Source organism: Haemaphysalis longicornis, unplaced genomic scaffold (genome assembly GCF_048455015.1).
Source record: "Haemaphysalis longicornis isolate Haplotype H1 unplaced genomic scaffold, Haemaphysalis longicornis Haplotype H1 scaffold_10, whole genome shotgun sequence".
In the NCBI taxonomy this organism is placed as follows: domain Eukaryota; kingdom Metazoa; phylum Arthropoda; class Arachnida; order Ixodida; family Ixodidae; genus Haemaphysalis; species Haemaphysalis longicornis.
The window spans coordinates 99,027,756-99,040,951 of NW_027526204.1; the positions used below are offsets into that span (position 1 = coordinate 99,027,756).

Consider the following 13,196-nt stretch of genomic DNA (forward strand, 5'->3'; position numbering starts at 1 on the left):
AAAATAGTCACGAAAACCTCCTGCCAAACGACAAGCTCACCATATATTGCGAGGTGATTGCGTTCGTGGACTCTGTGAACATTTCGGCGCCAAACAAAGTGGTTCCAGTGAATGTACCTGAGTGCCACCTCTCGGAAGACTTCGGCCAAATGGTAGGGTCGCCTCGATTCTCTGACGTCATCATCAGTGTTGAAGGGAAAGATATTCACGCACACAAAATTGTACTGGGAACCCGCAGCCCCGTTTTCGCAGTCATGTTCGAGCATGAAATGAAAGAGAACGAGCAAGGTCGAGTGGAGATAACGGACTGTGACTTCGAAGTGTTGCACGAGATGCTGCAGTTTATGTACACGGGACGGGCGCCCAAATTGAACGAGATCGCTGAGAAAATCCTCGTCGCAGCCGAAAAGTACGACTTGGGGAGGCTGAAGGCGATGTGCGAAGACGTCCTGTGCAAGAAGCTCTCTCTGGGAACGGCTGCGGAGATGTTGGTCCTTGCCGATATGCACAACGCCGACCAGCTGAAGGCCAACACACTCCGGTTCATCAGAGCAAATGCAGCAGGGCTGACGGAGACAGACGGCTGGAAGAAGATGGCAATCGAGAAGCCTCACCTCGTCGTAGAAGCCTTCCGTGCGCTGGTGGAGGAAAACGCTTCTCTGAAGACTGGGCTAACAAGCAAATGAAAGCTCGGTATGGTAAAAGCGGTCTTAAACGTTGCTGCTTTACTTCAGAAAACAATACTCATTTCCATGCTCAACAGGACCTCTGAGCACGTTCAACTGCAATAATCATCTCGAACAATGCAAACATGTTCACTTGGTTTCATTCATGAACTAAAAAAAACTACTGAAGGCTGTAATTAATTCAGGTTCTCGATGTACCGAAACTAATACGCCGGTTTTATTTAGTATAGCACTCAGTGGAACCAAAGGCCGATCCTTGTTTCCGAGCGGAGTGCAGCAAAGACGAGAGTTACTAACCGCAATATACCCATTAGCAACACCGGTATTCAAAACAGGAAATCACCGCGGAACGGATGACGCACTGGACGAAGGAAAAGGACAAACACTTGGACTGGCTGCCCTTAACAAGCAACAATTCTATTCCTTCCGGATCCTCAGTAGTAGAGCCTACCTACTCAGCGGCTGCTGGTCTTGATTAAATATAACCCTGATGCCTCTACAGATACAGAACTAAGTCGCAAACCTGCAGACATCGATAAGTACTGTTTAAAAAAAGCCAACTTTCTCCTATCTATAGACGTCACTCCTGTTCGGCTCAGATCTATAGACATCACTCATATTCGGCTTTGACAGGTCGTACGCGGCTGCTCGACGTATATAACACACCGCAACTGAATGGGGCGATGACATACTTCCGAGCCGATAAGTGGCGTCCAAGTAACTGCGAACTACATTGCCGTGACGTGAAGATACCCTCATATCTCCACGTCACGGCAATGTAGTTCGGAGTTACTTGGACGCCACTTATCGGCTCGGAAGCATGTCATCGCCCCATTCAGTTGCGGTGTGTTATATACGTCGAGCAGCCGCGTACGACCTGTCAAAGCCGAATATGAGTGATGTCTATAGATCTGAGCCGAACAGGAGTGACGTCTATAGATAGGAGAAAGTTGGCTTTTTTTAAACAGTACTTATCGATGTCTGCAGGTTTGCCACTTAGTTCAGCTATGAAATGCACACGCTATGCACCCGTTTCTGTAATTAGGGTGGTAATCAAATAATCCGGATGACCGTAATCGTGGTGTTTGATTGGAGCATAGACTCTTCCAGTGTTGGAAACAGTTATATTTGTGCCGATATTGGGAGGATATCTTTTTCCTCGAGATCTTCAGTGCTTGTAAGAGATGCAGTGCGTCAGCCTTGCCTATTTGTTTTTTTTTTTCAGTTTGCGTGGTCGTGCTCTGCGTTCCGACAATCTCACCAAAAGCGTTGTTCCGTGTCTTCAATTCCGTTTGCAGCCGCAACGCGATAAATTTTTGATCACATTTTTTGATATGGGTCGCCTCATTCTGCGATCTCTTGGAATTACTGACATTTTTGCTTCAAGCTCACTGCGCCGTTCAGTATATGCAAGGTGTCACAGAAAAATGGCATCTTCACACCGTGGATGATGGCGAGGGTGCGGAGTACGGAGACACGAAGTGACATTCAAGTTTCGCCCCGAGTGACATCTGATTTGCGCCCCGACCGTCATTCGATTTGAGCCGGGAGTTGCACCTTGATTATTCCCTAAATGAAACTGCAACTCATGGCTCAAATCGAATTTCGCTTGATTTTCGCCTCATGGTGGTGTGCACACGGATGGACGCGTACGGACGTTGGGAGGTCCTGAGGTACTCCGCACGGTTACAGGCGAGGGAGTAAGCCGTTTGACTCTCGGGTACTAACTCACGGTCGTAGCAAGACGACTGACACTAACTCTGTCTGGTCTACCAGACACAGGTGCGAATCCTGCCGGTGGCTGTGCGATTTTTTGCGATTGTAAATATTATGCGCACGGACGCAGAGGGATATTGTGCGGTCCTGAGGTACTATGCACCTAAAATAAAAGATCACTTGATTGCAATAGGAATGCTCTTAGCTTAAAGGGGTACTGACAGAAAAACTTTGCATCTTGGTTTTTTGTTGCGATAAGTACCTAATGACCGACTTATCACGCCTGGAAGCCTCATTTCTTCAGTGTAATTAGAGACGTTTTAATGCGGCAACTCGCAGTTTCGATTTCAGCAGGTGCCGTGAAACGAGGGATTTTGTATAAACAAAGCTGTCCACCTGACCGTCGGACGGATATCACAGAGGAGAGGTGCCGTAGCGCTGTAGAATCCGCGTCGCCCTCAGTTTCTGCTAATGTCCCTGCGTACTGATTTCGTAAGCCGCTTAGTTAAAAAGCGACCGTGGACATGATGCTGGCGCCGCGAGTGCAAATTTCTGCCGCGGCTAGGGAGCGACGCTCGAGACAGTGGGAAAGAGAGAGAGACAGAGAGAGAGAGACACTTTATTTTACAACCGGGATTTAGGAAAAAATTCCCCGCATTTCCCCGAGGGGAAGAATGTGAAAGTGCGAATGCACGAGTTGAATTTGCGCGGTTCGGTAATGTTCGCGAAAGAGAGATCACACACACACACACAACTACAAAGAAAGAAAGATGCATTTATTCACAGACACCTATTTGTGTTGTCGTTGTACTTGATTGCTAGAGCGGATCTCAGCTTTGAAATTTCGTGTCAGTACTCCTTTAAGCAGGTGCATTAGCCCTTCTCACGCCCGATTCTTGGCCAATCCCCCACGTGGGTATGTGTCATGTCAGCGGCCAGGCAGCGCGCGCCCATCTCCCCCCGTTGCCAAGGAAGACGAGGAGATTCCTGGCCAATCCCCCACGTGGGTATGTGCCATGTCAGCGGCCAGGCTGCGCGCGCCCATCTCCACGTGCGCGGACATCGCCGGTGGACGCAGGTTCAGGGTCGCTTAAGAAGTGCATTGCACTTAAAAGGGATGGCCGAAGCCCATACGGCTTCGGCGACCGCAAGGGCCCGTGCGGTTACAGTTTCCTGAACCGCCAGGTCCGAGCAGCCCAAGGCCTGTTCCCAGTGGTGGGGCGTGGGGTAGGGGGGAAATGGGTCGTGTGGACACTCACACAGCGAATGAAAGTGGGTATCACGTTGGTGGCAATGAGGGCAGTGTGGTGTTGGAAACTTGTGTGGGTGCGTGTGTGTGAGCGTGGTTCTGTGGGTGAAGCAGTGAGTTTGTAGGATGCGCCACATGTTGGCGGCAGCGTGCGTTAGCGACGGTTGCGGTGGGGGATAGTGCCTGCGGAGGAGTCGGTAGTGCTGGGCGACTTCTGGATATGTTAGAAGTGCATACCGAGAAGCCGTCGGGACACCGTTGTTAGGCGGAAAAGAGAGGCCTGCTCGGGTGGTCAGTGCTCGAGCTTGATGGTGGGCCGCCTCATTACCGCCTATGCCGTTGTGGGCCGGGGTCCACAGCAGCGACACGAGTTGGGTGGGGGGCTTCTTCCGCAAGATTTCCAGTGCTACTTTAGATATGGTGCCCTTGGCAAAGTTGCGAAGTGCTTGTTTGGAATCGGTGAGAATTTTCATGGGATGGGGGTTTGTGTGAGGGCGAGGGCCACTGCCGATTCCTCCGCTGTCACCGGGGAGTTAGTAAAGATGGTTATGCAATTGGTTCGTGCATCAGTGAATGAGGTAAGCACTACTGCAGTAAAGGCTTCCTTGGAGTCGTACTGTGCTGCCTCCACGTACAGCGTGTGCCCCGTGGGTGGGTAGTGGGTGTTGTGGTGTCTTGCTCTAGCTTGTCGTCTGGCCGAATGGAAGGTTGGGTGCATGTTTCGAGGAATTGGCCTGACCTTGATAAGTTGACGTAGGTCGTTCGGGATGACCTGAGGTGGGTCTATGGGTACTGGTGGGTTGAGGTTAATCCGCTGGAGGATCCTTCGTCCCGGGAGGGATTCAGACAACCTGTTTATTTGAGCTGTTCTGTGGGCCTCGACAAGTTCGTGGGTGCACGCGAGCTGGGAGCAGCCGGCCGGTCTGCCTACAAGTCTGCCTACAGATGTGTTATGTGACGCAGCTGATATTTCATTGCCGCTCTCGTAAGCTGTGGAGATAACGATTTTTAATGCAATCCGCTATCGCATCATTAACTCGTTTCTCGTATGTGCTGCCTGATTTTGGACTTGAGTCCCGTTTCTTGCAGCGGTAACAAGCTATCGCTCGAGCTACCTGCGCCGGCCTGCGCTACGTAGAGGGAGTGGCAGCCGCCGGCACAGCAGCGACTGTGCTGTTCGCTCGGTGCGCTTTCGTGTCCCCGGCGCGGTTTCACGTCCAGTGTAATAAAAAACAATAAAAATAAAGTGCCTGGAATCGCTGTAGAACTTCGGTCGCGGTCAGCTTCTCGTCGAGCCAACGGAATCCCGGCTCCTCCGCCGCCAACGATCGGATCATTCGTCGCTCAGGCTCGTCTCAGATTGCTCAGAGGAGACCACATTTCTGCGTGTAACTACCAATGTCCCCTATAAAAGAGAGTTGCTGGAGAGTAATCCTAAATGCACACTTACGTCAGTATGGGCTCGCCATTTCTCGAGTAAGGTAGCCGCTCCCCTACTTGAGCTTGTCATATTAAATGGAAAAGGTCCGACACTGCTTGGGTCCCGCAGTTGGTGCACGTGGGGGTCGATGTAGAGGACGTGGGTACGTTGAACAGTTCACGTATGATGTCTGGCGTGTAGGCTGAATTTGCATCCCTCTTAATAATTATCTGTTCTTGGCCCTTGAGGGGCCAAGCAAGGACCGGGGGGTTTAGTATCTTCAAGGCGTTTGTGACTTTCTTGCCGTAATTTGTATCGACAGAGGTACCATGTCAGTGGACGAAGGAGAGATTGCGGGGTGGAAGTTTGGGGAGGTGAGTTTGAGTACGCACTCAATGGCAGCACCGTGTGCTCGCTGGCTCCCATCTGCACCGGATATGTGCACAGGTTTACAGGCAACTCTGCCTCACAGATCTCGCTCTTGCACAACTTGGGCTAAACGGGTTATCTTGATGGCGGTAATTTTGTTTGTGGACGCCTTGCTTGCCTCCTGTGAGGCAGTGTGTGAATCCGTGACGAGCCGAATTTTGGCGCAGCCATTAATCCGATTGTAGCAACTTTCGCAGTGTGCCAAGCAATATAAGGAGTTTAATCGGCTTCGTTTGCAAGCCCGTACGTGTTGGTGAGTGAACCCTCAAACAATTTGCCGCGTTTCTGCTCTCTTCGCTTGAAATGTCGTCTAAAGACGATAGTCTTCTGCCGCGTAAATGCCTCTCTTCTCTCTCCTGCCCACCTCTGACGCCCTTCCTCACCCCCATGCATCTGTCATGATAAACAGAGGGGAGCAGGGTTTCTGAAGTCAATACAACTTTCTCCAGTTCACTGCTCGCGCAGCATTTATTGGAAGTTTCCGTTACTGTTGGACTTGGAATGCCGCCACAGGGGTGCGAGTTCTTTTTGTACTTCTCGGTCAAATTTTTTTTAAACGGGTATGTTTTATGTGCTGTCTCAGATATCCAGCGTCCATCTATTTTCAATTAACCCAACAATGGTGTTTCGCGTCAAACATGCCTAAGGCTTTCCTTTTACACAAAATGTTGACAGGCAAGACGTATATGGTGCCAGATTTAGTGGTCCGGGAAGGCTCTGTCTATACAAAAATTTCTATATACAGAATCCTTTTAACGTTTGGCCGGGTGGCTGAATCGAGAGACGTACAAACATACCGACCACATTTTCGGGTTTAGGTAGCCCAAGAAAGACTGTCTCTTCAAAAACGTTATTTGGAGAACAAGCTTGCGGGATTGCGCTCAACGTTAACGCGAAGCCCCAAATCGCGGTCTTTCATTTTAAATATTTCAGCCAACAGTAATGCCCTATCATTTTTGCAGTCTGAAAAAACATGTTTTCTTCATAAGCCGCGATAAGTCAGCTTTTTTACATATATAGGCAAAGAAAAAATATAATATTGCGTGGCAAACAGAACAAAACAAAACAAACACAGCATTGCTGTCACCGGTGTTGTTTGAACCAATACTTCTTTAAAGATTTTTAACCTCTTGCGAAAAATTAGGGAATTGCTGTCGGCTCTAGTATTTTTAAACAAGAAAAGGGCCATAGGATGCTGCCTCAACGCATAATTTATTGCGTCGTTTTGCATACACTATTCCTTTTCGAGCCTTCGCCCAAGGACGTTACAGACTTTAACTGACATCAGTGTAACCCAAGATCCCCTTATAATAGAGGAACTTGTAAATGGCTAGGTAAAAAAGCGTGTTGAAACGTCAGCCAGCGCGGTGCACTGCGCGTTATGCATATTACATGTTCGTAATTGTGCTCGCGTCATTATGTTCGTGGGTTATATCACCCAATAGCAGGAAACGTTAAATTGGTCATGAGGGAGGTATCACCCATCAATTAAATCCCTCATACGCTGGGATTGTTCATGTTGGAATGGGCCTTTTCCACGACCTCGGTCTGGGCACGCGCTTGCAGACGCCGCAACCGTTACTTTCGCTGGTTCGCTCTTGCCGCCGATACCACTTCTGACGAATATAGGGACGCAAGGCACAACTCCAAATAAATACCGGTGCTGGTTGGCATTCGGGGGCCGCAGCAGAAGAGCTGTCATCGAACGGTCAATCAGCGGGTTAACAAAGCGTACTAAACTTCGCCAACAGCGCACTGAAGGAACGACCTTTGCGCATGAAGCTCACTAATAGCTTCAAGGCGTGTATGCACCATAGAGTTTCGTACTAATATATACTAGAGGGAAATCTGTCGCTGCCGGGCCGCCGTGGGTGGTGTCATTGCTGCTAGCGACGTTCCTCGCCTACTTGACTTATGGCTTCTTTTTTGCCTCGATGCGAAAATCAACAAAGAAGGGTAACATTTTTTTGTTCATCGTGCATGAAGCTTCTACATAATCACTCACAAATTCATCTTTCTGGAGGTTCAATTTTATAATAACAAAACAAATTTGATTAATCTTGTGCTGTAATATTTTTGCTTTTTTGCAGCCAGCGCCAACTTTTTAGCCACTTCATGAGTCTTGCCAAGAACAAGTGGAACGTGCCTGCCCGGTACATGACGGAACGCTCGCCGAAGCGCGTCTCCCCTAGACAGTGGCAGCAGATTTCCCTCCAGTATATATTAGTATGAAACTCTATGGTATGCACAGCAAGCCTTTTAGCTGTGACCGCAGGCGTTCCCCATGGTTAGCAATATTGGACAACAGCGTCACCGGCAACAAATGGCTGAAAGAGCCACCTATTCTGATTTTCCCATTCACCGGCACGAGCGCTTTTCTCGGCCTGGCAAAGGACAATTACGAGAGCTTTGTTTAGGCATTTGTGCGAGCTACCTAAATGTCGGAGATACAAAAACGGAAATTTTACGGGCGTAAAATGCGGCAAGGAATTTACGAATATAAGCTTTACTTTATTTTATACCTTTTTTAGGTGGAATGTCGGAAACTCCTATTCTAAAAGTTTTCATTGGCATTGCCATGAATAATTTTTAGAAGCAAAATTTAACCGGATAGCTACACGACGTTTGGAGGTACTGATAATTTGCCAAAACACGTTCTCGCCGCGTAGTCGATTTGATTAAACTGCTTTAGCTTGCGAAATTTGTTTATAGCCATTTTTGTCACTTTATTGCCTAAGTGATATTGATTTGGTTGTGGTATTTAACGCGCCGACGCTACACAGGCGATGAGGCGTGCCGTAGTAGAGGGCTTCGGATGAATTTTGACCACTTTGGGATCTTTTGTGTGCCCCGAAAGCTCCAACACAAGGACATTCTCGCTTTTTGCCTCCGCCAGGAAAGCGGCTGCCGCGGCCACCCAGGTGCTATTGCGAGCGTCAGCATAAGGACTGTACTTGAAAGTGAAAATTAAGGTGGTTTAATGGCAGGGCGAAACTTCGTTAGGGAACGTTACAGGATCAGAGAAAGCGTGAGAGCACTGGGAACGTTCCCCTATAGCGGTGGTCGAGCGTGGGGCGGCTTCTCCTGACACAGGCATCACGCGCCGTGCAGGCGAGAGAGAGAGAGAGAGAGAGAGAGAGAGAGAGAGAGAGAGAGAGAGAGAGAGAGAGAGAGAGAAGCAGTGGTTCGACACATGGAGGAAGAGAAACTTTTTCTTCCTCCATGGTTCGACAAGAGGGGTTTATTTGCCGCTCACAATTGAGGCCTGATGGTTGAAGGCGATCTTCGATGAACGGGTGGTCCTTCCCGAAGTATCGGCGGCGGAGTGTTCCCGGCTGGCGCTGGCTGCCTTCAGCTGCGGTCGCCCGTGCTCTCGTTGGGAATCATGCGGTAAGACGTGTGCCGTTCACTATGTACGGTTTCCACCACGGCTGAGGTCGTGCGCAGTGTACCAGTCTCACGGACGACCTTTGAAGACCCGGGGTCTCTGCGGAAGGCCTGAGAGTGGCAGCCTGCCGTCATAGATGGTGCTCCGCGGGAGGGGTGTCCGGTGAGGTCGTTAGCGGTTGTCTCTGGAGAAAAATTGGCGAAGCTTGAAAATGTCGCGTAGGGCTTGAAGCATAGCGAAGATGCACGATTTCTTTCTACGTGAGCGCTCAAAGACGCATTATCACGCACTTTTACAAGTTTGAAATGGTTTATTTAAATATTTCCTCGTCGCTATGCACTGTGCTTGTAGTAGTCATTGTCATACGCATCGATGACGTCGTGTTCATTATGCCAAGCATTACATGCACGGTAGCGCTTGACGAGAGCCGGGGCACAGGAGAAGAGGGGTGTACAGCCCCATGTTTGTCCGCTCGAATAAAACTCGACCCCTTCCAAGCCTCCGTCGGCAAATTAATAATAGCATGTGTGTTGAAGCGCAAGTTACAAGCAAAGTTGTTTTGTAAGGTGTTTTGTTTCATGCACTCTTCGGGCTACGCCCGCTTCGCTGGCCATTTTTCTTTACAGTGGAAGGGCACTGTTTATTTTATTTTTAACGTCTAAATGAGATAAAACGTATCCCGGGAATGGGACAATTAAGCGCACAGCTGGCCTACGACACCTATGTCGCCGTGTACGAGCACCTAATAAAGATTGAAGATATGACATTGCGCACGACACCCATGTCGCCGTGTACGAGCACCTAATAAAGATCGAAGATATGACACTGCGCACATAAACAAAAGCACGTCTTTTTGCGCTTCGAGACACCTCACAGCCCGTCGGGTACACTTAACGGGGCCGTTTTTTACGCGAAGTGAAAGTTGAGAGAATCAGACTTCTCAAAATGTGAAAAGGAGTCCTCGCAGGAAGCCCGGCAAACGTCATGCGACCGTAGCATTCCCGATCAGTGCGTACGAGTTTCCGGCCGCGTTCGAATACAAATTGCGCATGTCGTACGGGGATGGCGTAACAAGACGTGCATATTAACGTCATATTCTTGTCGAAGCTCCCAGGTATGCTCGTTGTTGGGCACGAGATCGAGCGCTCGCCTTGCTTCGTGCTTCCAGCGGCAATACTTCCAGCATGCGAGCCATGGGAATACGACACCTTGTTTCTTAAGCGCGGTCGGCGCAACGCTGCCGACCCAGGCGTCCTCTCACAGATCGAAGAGGAGTATCGCACGGCGCGCCTTCTCTGATTTCGTTCCGACAAAAAAAATAAAAAAATAACTCGGGTATCTGAAGGCAATCCCCGTGATACAGCGCGCGGGAGAACAAGAGAGATAAAAGCGGCGCAAGAGGATGTTGGCTTGCGAAGGCTGGCCGCATGCTCCTTCCCATAGTCTCTTTCCTCCGAGGCTTTCACGCCTGGTTCCAGGAAAGCGAGTGATGCGATAATGCCCTCCAGATGGCGCCACGTCCCCGCAAGGTGGCCTAGCTGCTTAAGCGAGACAGCGCCTGCCTGAAATCTGCACAAAGTTTACGGCGGCAAAACAACGGTGTTCACGTAGTCACGTAGTGTTGGCTATATGTACCTATAATCGAAGTGTGATTGTGCTGCTGCGGATCTTTTCGCCGTTCATTGGTGAGTTCACAAGTTGGAACCTACCTGTTGCGCTACGTTTTCTGCACGTTGTTTGAGGGTGACTCTTCCAATGGCGTCGCTCACAATGCGTGAGGCGGACTATGTCACAGAGATTTCTTGTCAAACGCATTTAAATGTCACCAAGTTCACCTGCACCTGGACGATTCACGACTTCAGCCTCCGTCGAGAAAAGACCACGGAGGTAATACAAAGTTCGTCCTTCTCAACGACGGGGCCCGGTAATGAAAAATGGCGTCTGACGCTGTACCCGAACGGTGTGGACAGCGCCAGCAAGAACTTCGTATCCCTCTACGTGCTCAATGCCAGCTCCAGCAATCCTAGCCCATACTTCATTGAGTATAAATTCGCCGTGATTGCCGAAGGAGGGCAGAAGGCCAGCGTCCACGAAGGGACTTCCCACTTTTATGCCGGCAGTTCTTGGGGCTTCTCGAAGTTCATAGAGAGGAGCTGTCTTCTGAACGATGCTGCTCGCCTTCTGCCAAATGACAAACTCACCGTATGTTGCGAGGTGGTCGGTATCGTGAACATTGCGAACACTTCGTCGCAAGACACATCGGTAGCGGTACAGGTTCCAGACTGTCACCTCTCCCAAGACCTTGGCCATCTGCTGGTATCTCGTCGGTTCTCGGACGTCATCTTTTGTGTTGAAGGGAAAGAGGTTCACGCACACAAACTTATACTGGCCGCCCGCAGCCCCGTTTTCGCCGCCATGTTCGACCACAAAATGAAAGAGAACGAGCAAGGTCGAGTCGTGGTTACGGACTGTGACTTCGATGTGTTGCACGAGGTGATCGAGTTCATCTATACGGGACGCGCGCCTAAGCTGAACCTGATGGCCGATAAAATCCTCGCCGTAGCCGACAAGTATGACTTGGGGAGGCTGAAAGCGATGGGCGAACACGTCCTGTGCTCTAAATTAACTGTGCGAACGGCTGCGGAGGTTTTAGCCCTGGCCGACATGCACAACGCCGACCAGCTGAAGACGAGCGCTATCCGATTTTGCAAAGCGCATGCAGCTGGGGTGGTGGAGACAGATGGCTGGAAGAACGTGGCGAGCGAGAAACCACACCTTGTTGCAGAAGTCTTGCGTGCGCTGGTGGTGTGAAACGTTGCTTCCGAAACTGGTCTCGGACACAAGCGAACGCCGTGTAGATGCGGAGCAGATCTTATCTTTGGTACTCCACCACAAATGACGTTATTTGTTGCCTTGTCGACGGCTGTTGCGAAAGGTTCGTTGGCAGTAAACGTTCGAGAAAACATAGAGTTGCTTTGTTTATTCACCTGAAAGTGCACGTGACTACTTTTATGATTTTGACGGCGCCAAGAGCTGCAAGCATTGCGCTGATTTAGCTGTACAAATATAGTTCATTAGCGAGTCAATGGAGCCTGACTCCCAAGGCCACTCTCCGCCTGTGCGAGGAAATCCACAACGAGCAGAATTAATGATGATGCTAGAATTTTAATGGCGTAAGGCGCAAAAAAAAAAAAAAAAAGCCTAGGGCGATCTACCTACTGAGCGACCCTTGCTCTTAATTAAGCGGGACCCCGGATCCGCTATTTATCTATGACGGAGGCGCCTGGAGTGTTTTGATAAGGAGCGTTAAAAAGCGTTTTCTTATCTTTTATGCTGTATTGTACGACTCTGGTCGTAGATTCCAACGTTGTATGGCTCATACAACACTTCATCCGCTCATTAGCGGCAGCTCGATGTAAAAAAAAAATTATTGCTAATCTTGGCGATGACAGATCTGCAAACGGATAACACGAGGCCCATAGATTGTAACCAAGGACATTCCTTTCTCATTTATGTACATGACGGAAAATGGCGATACGATGCAGACCTTCACGTAAACGAGGTAATTGGCTGCTCTCAGCGCCTAAAGCAAACCTCAAACTTTTATTTACGGAAAGAATGCGTAGAATAAAATTTTCAAGGGAGCTTTCACGAATAGAAATTAACGCCGTTCCACTCAATGTGAAAGCTGTTGGGAGTGCAGAGCAGTGATCTGCCATAATGGGCTGTAGCGCCGTTATGCTCCCACTGCTACCACCCGATGCAATTCAAATTTCCCGCCTTCGCAGTGCTCGCGCGCCCCCTGCCTCAAACTGCGCCAGCGGGAGTTCTGTTGTTTTCTTGCTTGCTTTTTCTACCGCACGTGCCGGCGTTGCACTGCAACTTTCTTTCGCTTATAATCGTAAAAACCAACCCAACGAGCGTTCCTAACTCAATGAACGCGGACGCTGCCGGTTAATAACGTATATTAAAGACGATAGTCTTTCTTGGGCGACTTAAACCCGGAAATTTTGGTCTGTCTGTGACTCGATTTAGCCACCCGGCCAAAGCAAAACAATGCCTGCGCAATAGTCTTATATAGTCACAGCTAAATCTACCCGTCTATGTCCGGTGTAATGTTCATACCTGTCAACATTGTTGAAGAAGAACTATACATTACGCAAATATGAGACAACAAATCAATACAGAAGTGATATTTGCAGTGTTACTTTATAAAAAAATCAAACATGCTTGACTTTTGGCAATTAAATACTTCATCAACTGCAGAAAAAGAATTCACTCCGCCGTCGCCTGCTGTCGCCCGCGCCA

General features: G+C 49.3%; 2 pseudogenes; both read left to right on the top strand.

The window, feature by feature from the left end:
• Positions 1–254: 254 nt before the first annotated feature.
• LOC144159965 (speckle-type POZ protein pseudogene) lies at positions 255–686 on the top strand (annotated as a pseudogene).
• Positions 687–10,658: 9,972 nt separating this feature from the next.
• LOC144159966 (speckle-type POZ protein pseudogene) lies at positions 10,659–11,699 on the top strand (annotated as a pseudogene).
• The last annotated feature ends 1,497 nt before the right edge of the window (positions 11,700–13,196 follow it).